Source organism: Tetrao urogallus, assembly GCF_951394365.1.
Source record: "Tetrao urogallus genome assembly, chromosome: 7".
Lineage (NCBI taxonomy): Eukaryota > Metazoa > Chordata > Aves > Galliformes > Phasianidae > Tetrao > Tetrao urogallus.
Window position 1 is genome coordinate 50,370,180 of NC_136820.1, and position 17,357 is coordinate 50,387,536.

Here is a 17,357-nt window from a genome sequence, read left to right on the forward strand (position 1 = left end):
CATCCTCCCACCAGCTTCTCTGATCTCATTCTTAGTATTTATTTCTGCCTCCTGCATTTTGTTTTGCACTTTTGGCATCAAAAACATAGCCACTCAAGCCAGAACTACACTGAAGATAAAGCCACGTCTGTGTCATACTAAAAGAGAATGTAAAACAAACCAGGAGTCTTCCAGACTCAGTTAAAAGTCAGCAACAAACTTCATGGTGAGTCTCAGTTTTAACGTAAGCGAGGAAAGCAGTGAAGAGTCCATTTCCAAGGTTATCAAGAAGTGTGACTGAGATGTGTGAAGATCACAGCTGGGAAGTGCAGTAATAGCAGGGCAAGTACAGCATGTAAGTTAGGAATCCAAATAATTATCAGGTTTCCTGCTGAGCTAACACAGTTCCACTTGCTCGAACATTGCTGCTCTTGGTATCTGAGAGAGCTAGATTAAAGTTATCAGAAATACGTTTTTACATCTTCCATGTGTAAAATGTAACACATCCAAATCTTACAGCATGCCCAGTAGGATCTATCTCCTCTCCTGCCTCTGAATTGTTTATGTCCATTGGAAACTTTTCAAACATTTGAGCTTTACTTCCTAAATGCTGTAATGCGACGGTTGATTTCTCTGTCTATGTGCCAGTATACCAAGCTTGTGCAGGAGAAAATAGGCAAACAATAATAACTAACTGTATGGCAGGTAAGTACTGAAGTAGTTATTTTTTTATGCCATAAAGTATGATATGACACACCATCAGCAGAAACACAAGCATGGATTCCTGTATGGTAAGTATTAAGGTGCTCCCACCAAGGGAGGGCCAGAATAGGTATCTGAGGGCAAGTCATTCCCAGTTGCAGCTGCAACTGCTTCAGCCAGTTCTTTAGGTCATCTAACTCTATCTTCAGGGTGAATCTGTTTTCCAAGAGCCTTGCAGTGCTTGGCCTTTGAGTGTGTTCAGTGGGACTTTGTGGCAATAGAGATCTCTGATGCATCCCAGCATCTGGCAAGAACCTCCTTATCTTTACACAGTGCTTTGAAGTCATTAATTACAAGGTTCTCCAGAAATGCCCAGCATCTGGACAGATGCAAGGTGACTCTTCTTCCAGTGAAGGCTTCATTAGGACAGTTTTTACAGCTCAACTGGAAGGGATTTGGGACAATAATTGTAAATTTCTTCATTGTCTTTCACAGCAAAGTGGCTCCCTGTTTAAGCCCAGCTTCTGCTCTTTTTTTTTCCTTATTCTTTAATTACTATTCGTGATTTCATGTTATTTCCTGTTCCAAGCAAGTAATCCATCAAGACATTTGCACATTTGCACATTTACAAAAAATGATAATATTTTTAAAAAGGAACAGGCAGCTTTCAAATTTCTTGTTATGTTGCGCTCAGTATCAGCTTTATTCCCTCTCCTTTTCTCTGTCCCATTCCGCTGCAAGTGAGTAACATCCATTATTAATAAATCCCTTTGGAGACAGTTCCTGCATGCCTGTGTCCCTCATTTGATTAGCCATCTGGAAAACAACAGTTTCCTGACGGCTTTAACATGTTTTCCTTTGAGCTCAAGCATTGTTCACATGCAGAGAGAGCATTTGATGTGATGCATGCATTCTTAGGGGCTTTTTCTGGCATGGAACCTAAAAAACATGCTCAGTGATACAACAAAAATAGTATGCATGCATGGGGACATGATTTTCAATTTCACTTCACCTGTTCACCCAAGTAGTTCTACCTTGATTTCACGTGATTTCAAGCTCAAAGCAGTCCACACCTGAAGAGAACAGAGGCACTAGAATTAATTAAATGTAGGATAAAAGCACTGGAATTGGTCATATAGAAATCTATAGTCATCTCTCGGGTGGAGGGAAGTAAATAAGTAGAACTCTGTTTCTGTCATATACCACTTAATATAGGTACAGGTACAGCATGCAGTTAATGCTATTATTTATCCCAGAGAAATGCTTGCATGACAGCAGTTTCAGCCAAAGTAAAAACTGTGAAGGAAATGAAATTACATTATACCTTCTTGTAAGAAGCAGAGGCACCCCACCATCATCTTCTCTTCTTGGAAAGTAGCATGAGTGATTTCAGAAGAGGAATTGCTGAACGTGTTAGTATTTGAGACAAAAAATAAATGTGTTTTTGTACAAAAATATGAGACAAGGTGAAAAATGAGGGGAAAAAATATCCTGAATTCTTCATGATATCAGTATCAGGTAAGTAGAGTTACTGAATTATTTTTTATTTAATATCTATTTTATCTCATGTACAAAGTATGCACAACTTTACTGAAAGTGCATATGATATGCCTCCAAAATCCAAACTCTGACAGCAATCCTCCTCTTCTGTTTTAATTCTTAAAAAATGAACAAAAAAAATCTAAACTAAAAACACAACAGATTTCATCATTATTTATATCCTAATGAAAATATATTCCCATTTACTGTTAAATATGAAGATACGTCTGCGTAGGGAAGCAAACTGAAAAGTCAATCAGTTGAGCTTCTATTCATGTTGTCTCTCCCAAAGAATCAGCTGGTAGCCAGACGGGCACTGTGGGGCCCCTCCAAAGCAAGTGTGAGATGAAAGAAGGAAATAAAGAGAGAAAGACATGCTATTTCTCCTTCTCCTATAGTAGAAATACGATTTGATGACGAGGCTTCTAATTTATCCTTCAGCTAAACACCCACAGTCTGGTAGGATATATCTAAAATTAGATACTAACGTCCAAATGGGAAAAAAGAAGCAGCAGATGGAGAAAGAAATGGGTGGATGTTTTGGCAAGACGTTTATGTTGTGCTTCATGGGAGAGGCATATTTTAAGAAAGGACAAAAATGTCCACACAGAGAATTTCAGACATGTAAGAGATTGCGTGTGAGACTGCCTACAGCTAAACATGGTATAAGAGAAACCAGCAAGCATCTCATACTACTTGCAGGGAGAGTAACCGACTGTTGCAAACAAAAACAGAAATGCAGTAGATCACTGATTATCAGCTCTTAGAAGTAAAACCATGTTAATATTCCTTCTTTTTGATTTTGTCGTTTTTCCAGAGCCGGAAAAGAGCTAACTCTAAGAAGCAGACATTGCTTGTATTACTGTAAAAAGCCTAAAACAGGATTCTGTTAGGAGAGGTCAGAGGTTCAGTGCCTGACATGGTTCTAAACTACAGTAAACAAGCATTTGTAGGAGGTATGGAACACCTGTATAGTAAGCACACTTGATCAAGACTTGTTTGGAACATGCATTGGGTCTGATATGGTTAAGATGGCACCATCTTAGGTCCTCCGTGACGGCATGGCTAAGCCCACCTTGCAGCATCCACTTGTTTTGGAGTGTTTTATCATATACACAGATACGTAGACTATCATGAACAGGTAAATGAGAAAATAATAAAGGGCACAGCAAAGAACTCTCCAAAATCGAGGTGAAGATTTTACATCTTTTCTTTCCCAGCAGAAATGTGGTGTTTTTAGGTATGTGCAGATCACAACCTTTCGGTGAAGCCCCAGTTGTGACTGCATTCAGGCATTCAGGCATTGCTAACTGGAGTAATTCAAAATTCATCGTTTTGAAGACTCAAGTCAGCCATATCTCTGAAAACAAAGTTTTCTTGTCTAAATATGTCCACAAACACACATTTTGGATCTCCAATAAAACATGAAGTGGTAATTGCTTATTTCACAGTATATTAGCTCTGCACTTTCATTTCAGCCTGATCTGAGACAGAGAAGATTTTGTGAACAGGAGAGCGTGCTGTACCATCAATAACACCAGGAAGCAGAGAACATCTTTTCAAGAGAGGTACTTGATAGTTAAAAACATATATAAAAATAAAGAAAGCAATCTATTTAAAACATATTCTAAAGGGAAAGAGAAAGGAAATAAACTAAAGAGGAAAAAAGAGAGTATAGTATTTTCTTTCAACACACCAGATTGCTAGTAGTAAATTAAACAAGACAACCCAATTATTACTCAGTAAAAAAGTAAGAAAATACATATCCTGCTGTTATAAATCAGAGGTTTTACATGCTATTAAAAATGAGTTTTCCTTTCAATCTATTTTTTAAAAAATCACTTTATCCATTTACATCGTGGCAGAAAACTCTCTCCAGTCCTTAATCTAAAGAACTCTATTGTTTTCAAGATTAATATCTGACACCTGAGCACACCTGAGCAGAGATAGGGACCTTTAGGGCTCATCAATAATAGCAGCTGCTCAATTTCTCTTAGAAAATGGAGATGAGCAAGAATAATAGTCCTGAGATATCAGTAAATATATATTCCAACAAGAAAGAGCAATGGGTTATTTTAACCCCTTCAAGACTGTATTAGAGACTGCTCTTTAATTACCAAACACTTGATATGCCTGGCCTACCCAAACCAACTAAATCAACTGTGAAGTGTAATAGCATTTGTTTTCCATATTGTAGTATATGTTTTCAGCAACAAATAGGGCTAGATACTTGTCAGACTTGTCATACTGGATACTTGTTCAGACTATGTTTCCCAAGCCATTGTTAACATGCCAATAAGAAAGTAAATAAATAGAAAGATAGTGAGATATACTGAGACAAATAGATGGGAGATGAATAGATAGATAGATAGATAGATAGATAGATAGATAGATAGATAGGTAGATAGATGGATAGACAGACAGATACATAGATAAATAGGTAGGTGGATAGGTGGGTAGGTAGATTGGTTGATTGGTTGCTTGCTTGCTTGCTTGCTTGGTAGGTAGATAATATGAGCTCTTCTTGTAAAACAGAAGCATTGATGGAAGTTTAGTACCTCTTCTCTAACATTATCATTATATTAAAAAATATCCACAATTGCTGAGATAATCCTTTTTGAGCTCCCACACACCTCATACAACTTTGCATCACCTCCACTTCACAGCTGCATATGCATATATTGCTAACTTCTGACTATGGAAAGGTAAAGCATCTGGGACATGTGCATCCAGCACAGCTGAGGAGATCGAGTGCCTTCTATACACATCATCCAAAGCTTCACAGAGTGCATAGGCAGGTAGGATCTGCTTAGTCTTTGACTTGAGAAATTCAAATTGTCCATTGATTATTATGGTTATTAATTAATTCCACTGCTTTGGCAATATAGATGCCAATATAACATTGCTCAGTGGTCACTTCATGAGGTCTCCTATTATCTGAGTGGACTTTTATCTGAGGCAGATGTCAGTTGGATCCTCCTAGAATTGCAGGCCTTGGAGACGGAAAGAGGACTAGAGAATTACTTCAGTTTACATGAAGGCCACACTCCGGGGATCAACCTGAGCCATAATTCTCCCTAGCCTTTGGTGTCAGTTGCACATTTTCACTCCTTATCAATTGGTGTCATAAGTAATCTCTGTTCATTTTAATTCTCCTGGGCAAATGCCATCTCAGAAGAAAGCTATCACTTCCTGAAATAATCTTTTCAAACACTGCAATTACACCTGGCATAAGATGGAGCTTAAGCAAATTTAGTAGAAAAATCAAAATACTGGCGGCATATCAGAGCAGTGTTTGCTTTTGCTAAAATCAACTCAGACAAACCAATAAAAATTGTTCCTTTTATTCAGGCACAGCCTTTTCAGTGAAAAGCTGACAACAGCCCCAGCCACACAACAAACTCCCAACAGATCTTCAATTCAGGACTCAGCAGACAAGGATGTATTTTCTATTATCTGTGGCTCTGGGATTCCATTCTTACACGCACTACTGATGTTTTCAGCTGATCCAAGTAATTGCTCCTGAATCCATGGGGTCTTCTCAGGTCACCTCTACTCACTCAGTTTGGTGTAGCAGCTGGGAACAGGTAGATTCTGCTGGTAAAAGTGAGGTCAGGTGAAGGTATATTCATATTTCGTTTGTCAGGGGGTTGCAGCTTTCCCCTTCCAAAGCTTTTTCTGCTCCTTAACTTTTCTGAATCTTCATAGAGTTCAGTTGTTTTCCTCTGCTCTCTATTTTAGGAGTCAGGGCTCACTGAGATCCTTTATTGACTCATGGGATCAGATGTAGTTCTCTGGGATAGATTCAACCCTGAAGCCATAAAGTTACATGGTTGCCCTTTTGCAAGCACTCACCCTAAAGTTTTACTCATCCATTTCATCTCACTCATAACAGTGACAAATGTTTTTATGAGGCAGTTGCAGGAAAAATTTGTTATGCATGGAATTATGTAACTGATCTTAACATTGCTTCCAAAATGTTAGGTTGCAGCCAGCCATCTGGGAAATAAAAGCCTGAATCATCTGCCATACAGAAATACATACATATATATAAATATATACATGTGTATACGCATTTGACTCTTCACATGAATCACACACAAAGCTCTGCTAAAATGCAGCCCCAGCTGAAATCTCTTTTCAAAGGTGCCATTTCTGAACGAAAGCTATACCCCTTAATGAATGATGCATTTGAGCCATTATAAATGTGCAAAACATCTTGTTCCACTGTAAAGAATCTTTCAAAGCTCAACAAAGCTTTAATTACTCATCTCTTCTGCTACTTCAGCGTATGACTCAATGCAGGTGTCATAGGACTGGTGAAGTGGAAAATGGGGAAAAAGTATCGCTTTGATGAAGGATGGGGTTTGTGACCACTCTCCATTGTATGTTTGAAGGAGCAGCTCAGCCGTTCTGCTTGGGAGGGCAGGATACAATGCATTAGGTGACAATTAGCACATTTGCAACTGTCATAACATGAACACAGTAGTCCTCCTCATCTCACAAATGAAGTGTAAATGAGTGCTCAACACAGGGAAGCGGTGTATTGATCACAGCCAGACTGAAACCAAGAAGACTTCTTTGAAAGTAAAGTATGAGCCAGGTGGTGGTGATGGTGTCCATCTTGCAAGATCTGTGCACAACTGGACTGCCCATGAAAAGCATGTTTAGTATGTTTTTCTATGTATTTAGTGCACACTTGCACTTCGTACCAGTTGATAATAATAATAGTAATAATGATATAGCAAGTACTCCTAAGTACTCTAAGAAAATATTTAATGTTTCAAAGTAATATATAGCTGCATCAAGTGAATAAAAAAAATGTATTTATAATAAGGTTGCATGTAAAATTAGAAGGAGTGGTAATTCAGTACTTCTGAAAGAAGATCTTTCCCCACAGCAGATGCAGAAATGCTGACAGAATACCTGGAAGGAAGCCTTCGATTCTATAGGGCTTTTAAAGTAGATTTGAATATCCGTCTAAATCTGGATTATCAGTTTAGAGCTTTCTCAAACAAGTTTCTATTCAATTAATGTCTTCACCTGAGGTCATTCTGAAAGTGATCAATGTTTTGGCTGCCCAGGGAGGTGGTGGAGTCTCCTTCTCTGAAGATGTTCAAGACCTGCCTGGATGCCTACCTGTGAGACCTGCTGTAGGGAACCTGCTTTGGCAGGGGGGTTGGACTCGATGATCTCTGGAGGTCCCTTCCAACCCCTACAATTCTGTGTTGTTTTTTTTGTTTGTTTGTTTGTTTGTTTTCAAGAATCTTTCCCAGGAAGACTGATGAATTTTCCTTACACGGATCAAATACCCATTCCAACTTGAGGGAATATACCACATAATGTGGGTAAATATTTGTATAAGTCGGAAATAGAGGATAGGAATAAACAACCATTTCTCCTAATGGATTTGTGGTTTTGAATGGATTTTGTAGTGAAAAGAATATCAGGTCACATACACAAAATCACTCATACTATCAAACTATCCGAGTCAGCCAAGGTTATTTGGTTACCTACATGGTAGTTAATATTAAGGGTCATACTTAAGGACAGGGAGGGGATTGAGAAAATAAATTTTTTATCGGTTCATACATCATCATAAAAGATGTGTACAAATATTGAGTAGGTCCTCGCTCCAATTGTAATGACTTAGTCATAGATAACTCCCTGGCAAGTGGTTCTGCAATTCGAGTAGTAGGAGTTTGTCAGGCAAGAACTAATGCTCAGATTGATATTTTGAGCTTTTTGCAATGAAAGCACAAATACATCCTGTTCCAGAAAGGAAGAAGTAGCAGACTCCCCTAAGATATTTACCAATCTTTTCTGTACCTTTTTTCATTAGTGCCTGTAGGTTCTACATTGCTGAGTATCTGCAAGATACGTAGAAAAACTTGGATTTATTTGAATAGCTAGTTGTGCTACAGAGAAAGTGTACAGAAAGAGCCTTCAGAAGCTGCTTTAAAATGCTTTCTGCTTTGTTGGGATCAGTGGAAATAAAGAATGAAACGAGACATTTATTTTCCTCTAATACAGAAGATACAAGAGGAAAGATAAAAAGATTTGTACGAGTGGTCAAGCACTGGAATGTGCTGCCCAGGTGGTGGAGTCACCGACCCTGGAGGTGTTCAAGGAACGTTTGGATTTTGTGTTGAGGGATGTGGTTTAGTGAGTACTATTGGTGATAGGTGGATGGTTGGACTGGATGATCTTGAAGGTCTTTTCCAACCTTGGTGATTCTGTGATTTATTTATTTATTTTCACAAAATGTTTGAAATTGTGGGTTCTTTACTTTGATTCTCTTCTTTCTGACATTTGCAATGCTAGTGGCAGAAACGTGAGCACTGGTACATGTACCATGTGATAAGGACAGTCTTATGTCCAGGCAAAAATCCAGCTTCTCAGTAGTGTTCTGCCAATTATATGTACTTTATGTTAAAATATTTTCTTCTCCTCAATGGACTTTTGGTATTTTTAACTCCTGGTTAATTGGCATTCAGGCTATATTTCACAGACACACATCCTCACCCATACACACTATATGCAGAAATCATACTTTTGCATTAAGAAAAATAACATAGTAATTTTTAAATGACTTCCTCTGGGATTTGCTGTTGTTATGAAGGGTTTTTCTATTCTGTTCTTTTCAGAACTATTGAAACCTCTGAGTCCTTGGGCAGCATATTCTCGGGTTGTCTGGCATCAAAGCCACCCCCACGCCACCTAAGAAGATGCTTTAAAGCACATGCCAGCAGGCATTAGGCCACGAAATACTTTCATATGTCAAGAGAAAAAGAAATTAACTGTGTCCAGTGTCTTTGTGATGCATGTATGGTCTACTGGCAAAGTAGGGAATTGTAGATGGCATTTTAGCGACTTGTTTGACTTCACCACGTCACAATCATAGGGTAATAGTAAAATGCAGAATCTCTAATTATTTTGACCATTAGCAGATACTTATCTATTGATTGATATCTTTATTTACTTTGAACTGTGGAGATATCAAAAGTGAAGGACAAGCCTTTCTGAGTTGCCATGGCGACTGGACACTTTCCTTTGATCAGTGATTATAGTTGTACCATTTTGGCATCAGGCACGAACTTTGATTGCTATGGTAACATCACAGACATACTTCTATTTTATTCAGCTCCTACTTTGTGCTCAAGTAGCCTCTTTGCGTGTTGCTTGTGAGGAAGCTGAGAACAGCATCAGCGGCATGAGAGAGAAGCTGTTAGGAGCAACACGAAACGGGCTTTCCTAGTTTAAAGAACACTTCACATCAAGAAGTGATTCACTCAACACTCACTTGGAAGCCGAGCTTTTTGGCTAGCATAAATGGAGAGAGCTCCATTAAGGGCAGCCAAGTCTCCTGAATCCAAAATGGGCACCAGGGCTAACCCACAGTCGTCTGGTTGGATATGAATCTCTGGAGGTGAAAAAGTATCACTGCTGCTTAGTGATGATCAGATTTGGGGTTCAAACTGTGTAAGACAATGTGCAAGCAAGGATAGCTATTTGAGAACTAAAATCAAACAAAGAAAACAATAAGATGTGTTTGCTAGACTTGACTGAGCATTTTTAAATTTGTTCCAATTTGTGGATGAAAAAAATTCATCACTCTGTATGGAGATTTGCTAATGGAGAATTCATGTGTTTTCCTGTGAGTTTCTGCAGGTCCAGCGCTATCAAATTGACCTGAACTATGAGAATAATAGGGAGAGAGATTTTTAAAGACTCTTTGGGAAAGCAGAAATGATGTTTTTTTGTGATCCACATGGAAAGAATCATAAGCCCATGTTTCTTCATATATAACATATTTATATATATTGTATTTACTATATATTTATACATATATATGTGTGTGTATATATGTGTGTGTGTGTGTATTTAACTGGAACTCATTGCCAAAGGATACTTCAGAGGCTAAACATTTTCAGGTACAGACAGCTCCTAAGAAATTTACAGTGCCTTCAAGTCTATTGAAGGTTATTAACATCAAGAAGCCTCTAAAGTACAGATCACTGGAGGCTGGAAGAATGCGTCAGGGTAACATCATTACACAGCTGACCTGCCTCTAAACTCTTCCATGAGTGAGCACCAGCACAATTTGTACATTGAACCAGGTGATCTCTCTGTTAGGCTGGTGGTGGGCACCCACTTGCTCTCCCCTCTCTGGTGACAAATGATTAAACCCAGGGGAATGCAATGAATTGCAACAGGGGAGGATCAGGTTGGATATAAGGAGAAAGTTCTGCACCAGAGGGCGGTGGGCATAGAACCATCTTCCAGGACAGTGGTCAAGCTAGAGTTCAAGACGTATCTGGACAACACTCTCAGTCACACTTTTACATTTTACCTTTACAATTTTGGGTGGCCCTCTGGGGAGCCAGCGGTTGAACTCAATGGCCTTTGTGGGTCCCTTTCAACTTGGGATATTCCATGATTCTATGATTCTATCAGACTGTGCATGAATGTATAAGAATAGCTTAACTAATGGGACGTTTGCACCCTGTGGTGCAAGAGTGCCAATCAATGTAATTTCTGGAGGTGGAATATCTCACAACTTAGCTCTACTCCTCCTGACATCTGTCTTGCAGACTTAAGTAAGTCTGACATACTAGTTTTGCTAAAAATGAAATAACAGGAAATGATGTGTTGGAGTAATTATTTTACTTTAAAAAAAGCTTCTCAGACTTTCTTAATTTATTGCATTAATTTCAGTTTACACCATTCACTAAAAATGCTTGAAGTCATGAGTGAAGAGCAGGACTTTCCATGGGTTGCTAAGGAGAAAGAATTACATGATACTTTAATGGGCCTAAGATGTTACTCATCTGTATCCCAGAGTAGCTATTTCTAGAGCTAAACTCACCTCTCCTCCCAAGAAATGTGTGAATAAATTCAATCTTATAATAAATAAATAAAGAGGTGTCATCACCGTGTGGGCTACAGTGAAGGATTATTCATTTTTCATTAATATTGGCTAGATACTTTTGGGGCATTAGATCAGTTTGTGTATTTTAGAACCTAAGATCTTAATATTTACAGCGCAACAGGATTTAATCTGTTCTGCTCAGTTCAGTCTGGTGCTCCAGAATTCATCATCAATCTCTGTAGTGAGCTGAGACATGAAGCTACTGAGAAATGCTAAATAGGAGGCCATTAATCTGGCTTGAAATGTGCTGGATTGCATGGTGTGCGCTGCCAAGGTATATTTATGTTATGCATGCCAACAGCCCAACTTGTTTCTTCACAAACCAGCACTGGAATTGAAAGCATGGTGTAGAAACACCAATAATCTGGGAATGGCTAACATTTCTCAGTATAACTGATTGAGGAAAAGATGATTCTCCAAAAAGTTGTGTTGTCATGGTACGGCACCGAGCAATTCTGTTGCCAGGCTGGAACTGGCTCAGTGCTGTGTTGCACCACCCTCAGCCCACACACACTACAATCTCACGGGGTATTTCAGAGTGCTTCCAAACCCTGCATGATGAGGCAATGTCTTTTTCTGAGGCCTTGTTGATGTATGATCTTTGCAGAGTGCTGAGAAAAGAAGTAAACAAGTATTATTGAAAAATGTATCATTACTCATAACAAGAAGAGCGAGCTTGGTAAGAGGTACACAGGATAAGGACAAAAATAACAGTGCTTACGGATGAAAGCATTATAAATAAAAAACACACCATGACTACTTAGACTTCCTGGAATTCAGCTTTTAATAAAATGGGTCATTAGGCTTATACTTTTCTGGGAGAAAGCATATAGAGATTGTCTTTAAATCTTCTGCTCTGAAGTTCACCACAATGGAAAATGAAGTTGCTGATGCCTCAGAGTGTTCCATCACAAGGAAATGACATGAAATCTCAACACATTTTCTGAACATTTACTTTCCAGCTAGTCTAACTTACACACCTCCAGCTGTTTCCAGTTTGGCAATGGCATTTATTGCTCTTCTAAATCCATGAGGTCAGAAATCCATAGATGCATTGTCACAGCCGTGGATTTGCTCTTTGTATCCGTTCTAGAGATCTGGGGGGTTATTATCAGATCATGCCTAATGTACCATTCAGACAGGTTTTTTTTCCTTGAAATTAACTTGCTTTACAAATTGCCTTGCAGGTCTCGCTGTGCTCAGAATCCCCAACACTTTTCTTCTCAAATGCATCAGCACAGACAGACAACTTTTTTAAACTGTTAATTCTGTTTAGCCACATCAGCCTGTCTTAATTCCTGTTTTACTAAATAATGGCACTGCATTTCAGGCAACCAGTCAAACAAGGTTAGACTTGTATATATGATGAAGAAATCAATGAAGGTTCTTTGAGACAAGCTCTAAAATTAATATGTATAGTGAATCAAATCCAGAGAATATTACTCGGCTGGGTGCAGTCATTAAATTCTGCAGAGCTGTACTGAAGAGTGTGGAAATTGCACTTAATCAATGAGACTGGATGATTTCCATCTAGAAGAGGAAATCCCATGTTAAACACAAATGGAGACTTCCATCTTCTCTAGCAACATAAAAATGTCCATACAGGATCAGAGAAATAGCCTGGGGACTTCTTCCCTGAGAAAGAACATTGACTGGAGAAAAGTGTAAAATGGTTCTTAATAAGCAGATGTTACTGTCTGTAACCCAGATTATCTCTTCCAAGCAACAAAAAATAAAGGCTAGCTTAATCTTTTCAAATCCGAAGATTTTATAGCCTTCCTGTGTAATTTTATCTTTTGTGCTATATCTGGATATTCTTTTCAGCCATGCAATCACTGTTTCTCTTTGAATCTTACTCATCTTGGAGCAGCGTCAGTCAACTGATGCAATAGTGAGGTCCATAGCTCATTTCTACAGTGAGAGGAGGAGCAAGCGCCCTGTAGCACTTCTCAACTTGTCTGTCCTCCCAAATGTCTGCTAAACACATTGAGACCCTGCTTCCTAAGACATGGAAGAATATCACTTGCTAATGAGAAGTGTAGAATAATCATTTTCTCTCCTAATGCATACCAAGGTGACTATCTCAGATCTGGACACCAAGCTTAGGGATGCCATTGTTAGGGTAGTTTGTGCCCTGAACATCTGTGACAAAACAAGCAAACAACCACAGTGAACCCAGCTTTTACTGCTACATTTCTTGCTCTCCTTCCAAATGCTAACAATCCCAGTCTTTCTGAATCCTCCATATAACAGATTTTCCATGATTTCCTTTGTCTTCTGGCACTTACGGAGAATTTCTTCCATTGTGACAGTACATTTTTTTCCCCTCAAACCAGCATAATTGAACATACATTCCCTTTGAAGCTACTGAATGAATTCAGGTACAAGGCAACGCACTCCAACTTAATACTTTTCATCTTGTTCCACATGCAGCCCAATTTATCACTGGCATCTCTACTGCTTATCAAAACTCAGAAGAGCTTTTGTATGGCTGCCTTTGCTGGTATGTTGGTCCTTTACTACATTAATACTGTGCTTGAATTAATAAATAAGGAGATGCTTCTCATCTGGCTTTAGACATCTGCAGTGAACTTCTGCAACAAAGATGGTCATGCTGACCTCCCTTTAAAGCCAACAATGCTGAGGTTTTACTGCCTGATCTATTCTAGATGTGCATTTCAAGGTGAGAAGAATCATTCTTCAGACTTGGTTGATTATCTAATTAGATTTTCATAGATCTTTTCAGGGTGATAATCTTACAATTTCACACCTTCCTCTGACTCATACAAAGGGAAGTTCAGTGGAAAGACCAGAAGTCTCCAAGTCTGACTTTTTATTTTTTATTTTTCCTATTATTCACTTTCATTTTTTCTTTCCTGTAACAGAGACAAATCAACATTTTTGGAGTTTGCAGCAATTTGAGAATGTTTGGATTCTCAGGCCTGACTCATTCTTCCATTCCATTAACAGAAGCAAACTGTTAGCTAGAAACCTGATGAACACCTTGCTTCCAGAAAAGCGGAATGAGCTTATATTTAACAGCCACTTACAATGGTTTACTGCTGTTGTGAACATTTTTTGCTGGCACACTGGCCTTAATTTTAGAGACACAGGATCTTTTCCTGGCTCAGGTAGAAGTCTGCTCATCCATTACTTTGCTTCTACCTACTTCAAATTTCCAGTTCCAATAACATGCATGATGCAGTATATCTACCATGCACTGGGATCTCCAAGGAAGAAGATAGATTGAAGTTGCAAGTGTTACTCCTATGCTATTTGGTTTATGTATGGGAATAGTTCTCTGGGATTTTCCTTCCTGTTTTAGACAGAATAGGACTGATCTTTTCCCGTTTACAAAGAAGCATCAGGTTGTTTCAATTTCAGATCTCCAGACGTTCCTCTAATATTAGCCTATCACTATCTTCCTGTTTCCCGTGTACAAATCTATCCAGATAGATTTTCTGAAAAGTTTTATTAAAAGTTTCCACAAATCCTGTACACTCAGTGCAACAACGAGTCACGTTTGGATTTTGTGTTGAGGGACATGGTTTAGTGGGTACTATTGGTGATAGGTGGATGGTTGGACTGGATGATCTTGAAGGTCTTTTCCAACCTCGGTAATTCTGTGATTCTGTGGCAAGTTGGGAGAAGATGTGACAGTCATATTCAAACAGATATGCAAAATGCTGATTTAAAGCTGAAAGGTGTTTTCTTTGGCTAGTATGGACCATCAGGACTATGGCAGAAGCTATCCAGTGGCAGTTCCATCAGTAACAGTGCGTGGCTTGAATCTGAGTATGTAAGAACAGTACAACATGGAACAAGTATCTACTATATCTACTATTTAGAGAGGCAAATCTAGACTCGACACATCTGGTTTCTTATCCATGGAGAAATCAAGTCTCAGTTTTTGCTACTTTTTCAAAGATAATAAAGTCTTCCTGTTTATCATCAAGCCCTACAGTTTTTGGATGATCAGACTACATGAAATGGACTTCCAAGGATTAAGGTTAATTATGAATAAACAGTTCATCAAAAGAATTCTCAATTTTAAACAAGAAAGGAATCTTGATCATCTTCCAAGAATTACAACTCAAAAATACACCAGCAACAAGGAAAGTGGATCAAGAAGAAGAAAGGAGCATTAGTAATTCTCAAAAGGCCACTTCACTTTCCACTGAACCTAAAAACGCGCATCAGTAAAACTGACTGCAGCCAGAAAAGCCAAAAGCAGCCAGTAAGGAACAGGTGAAACTCCTCACAAACAGGAATTGACTGATTTCAGTTGGAATGAATATGGCCAAAACAACAGGATTTATCCTCTTTCTGCCCAAAACCCAAGGAGAACTCAAAGAACTTGAAGCTATTGGAAAAGGAATAGAGAGATGAAAGTGTGTAGGCATGATTTCGTAGACTGAATATCTCATGTTTAAAGGCATGTCAGTTATTCTAGCCAGAGAGCCAAGCTGACATCTCTGGGCAACTTCTGCTTTCAGATCTCTCTGACTGAAAATCCACTCTCTCTATAGTGACTCTAGGGTATTTTAATTTTGAGCCCAGACTCTTTTGATTCTCAGCCCAGCTCAACAAATTGGTCTTCTCCTTTATTTCTGTACATTCATTTTCCTCCCTATCAGTACTGTTGATTCTTACTAAATATTCTCATTAGGCCTCCTGAGGATGAAAGGCTAATACACTTTTGCAATAACATATTTATTTATCTTCCAGAAATAAAGCCCCCATGTCTAAAACTTTTACTGGAAAGTTAAAATTCCACACAAACAATGCTTTCTATTTGGAAACTTCTATTTCTTCTAGCTGCAGATGCTGAATCTGGAAAATTAAAATCCATAACAGAGTTGAGCATGGGGAAGAAAATTGCAAGAAATTAATTGAGTCAAAACAAGAAATGAAGAACTTTGTCTAACTTACAGCTCATCAAAAATTCGAATGAAATGCTATCAGAAATCAAGGTAAATTGTTAGGAAATATTTATAGGAAAACAGAGAGGGAAAAAAACTCCATATGATGAGTTGAAAGTGGGAAAGCATGAGCAGAGCTATCCGACCCAGGGGTCCCTTCCAAATTAAACCATTCTAGGAGTCTGCAAGCTTCGATTTACAGATAGAACATGGCCTACTAACACATTTTATAGAATTAATTTTGGGAAGGTTTTGCAATATATTTTTATTGAATGCAAAATAGTGATTTCCATTGCATAGCTCATGAAAACGATACCAAAATTATGCTAAAAGTAATGCCTTGACAAATAATTCCATCATGCAGAACAGTTTGCCCAATGAAACAGGTTAAATAAGTGGGTTAGACTTTGAGAGGTCTACAAATAAGTAAGTATTTACTACCTCAAAGGTTTTTAGTTGAGTCAGGAATATCTGTATTTTCTTATATGACAACTTCTGGGAAACTTGGTTATGTATTTATTTAAAAGAAGGTACTTTAGGGAAAAAGTCTTTATTACTGGGAAAGTTTTCTCATCAAGAAGTCAGACTCCAGATGAAATTTCTTAGACACATGGATGGATAATATTTCTTCTCTATAGCTCTTGAAAAGTTTGAAATATGATAGAATGTATGAAGAACTGAAGGAATAATTGGGGGAAAAGGAAAAAGGCGTTCTCAGTGGTTTTAAATCACTGTGACTGCAGCAGCTCAATAGCACAGGGAACTCAGTCTCGTGCTCTTACTTGTGGGTAGTACTAAAGAAAAAGCTGCAGAACTAGAACCACTTGTTAATATTTCTCTGCCAGAAGCTTCTTAACCTCTAAGAGACTGGGAAGCAAAAGGGTCTGTGCTCACTAGAAGAGTAAAAGAAGGCCACCACAGTAACGAGATAAGGAGCATTTGGAGGAGAGGCCGTGTGAAAGCAAGGCATCACTTTTCCCCACCGATTTCTCCTATGTTGTGATAATGTGAAAATCTGTTGAATTACCATAGGCAAACGTAGTGGGGGAAGGTGATATCTTGCAAACCTGATACCACTGCATACCAGAGAGGATCAGCTGATTGTCATTTGGCTGGGGGAGACTGAGACCCCCTGAAGATCCCCCCAACCCCTGAATCCATTCCAGAATATTCCAAACTGCACTTACACAGGGGTAAGGCCATGCCTCAATCACAGCTTTAGAGAGGACTGGACAACCACCCCAAACCCTAGAATCATTTACAACCAGTGACTGAGGTGCTCT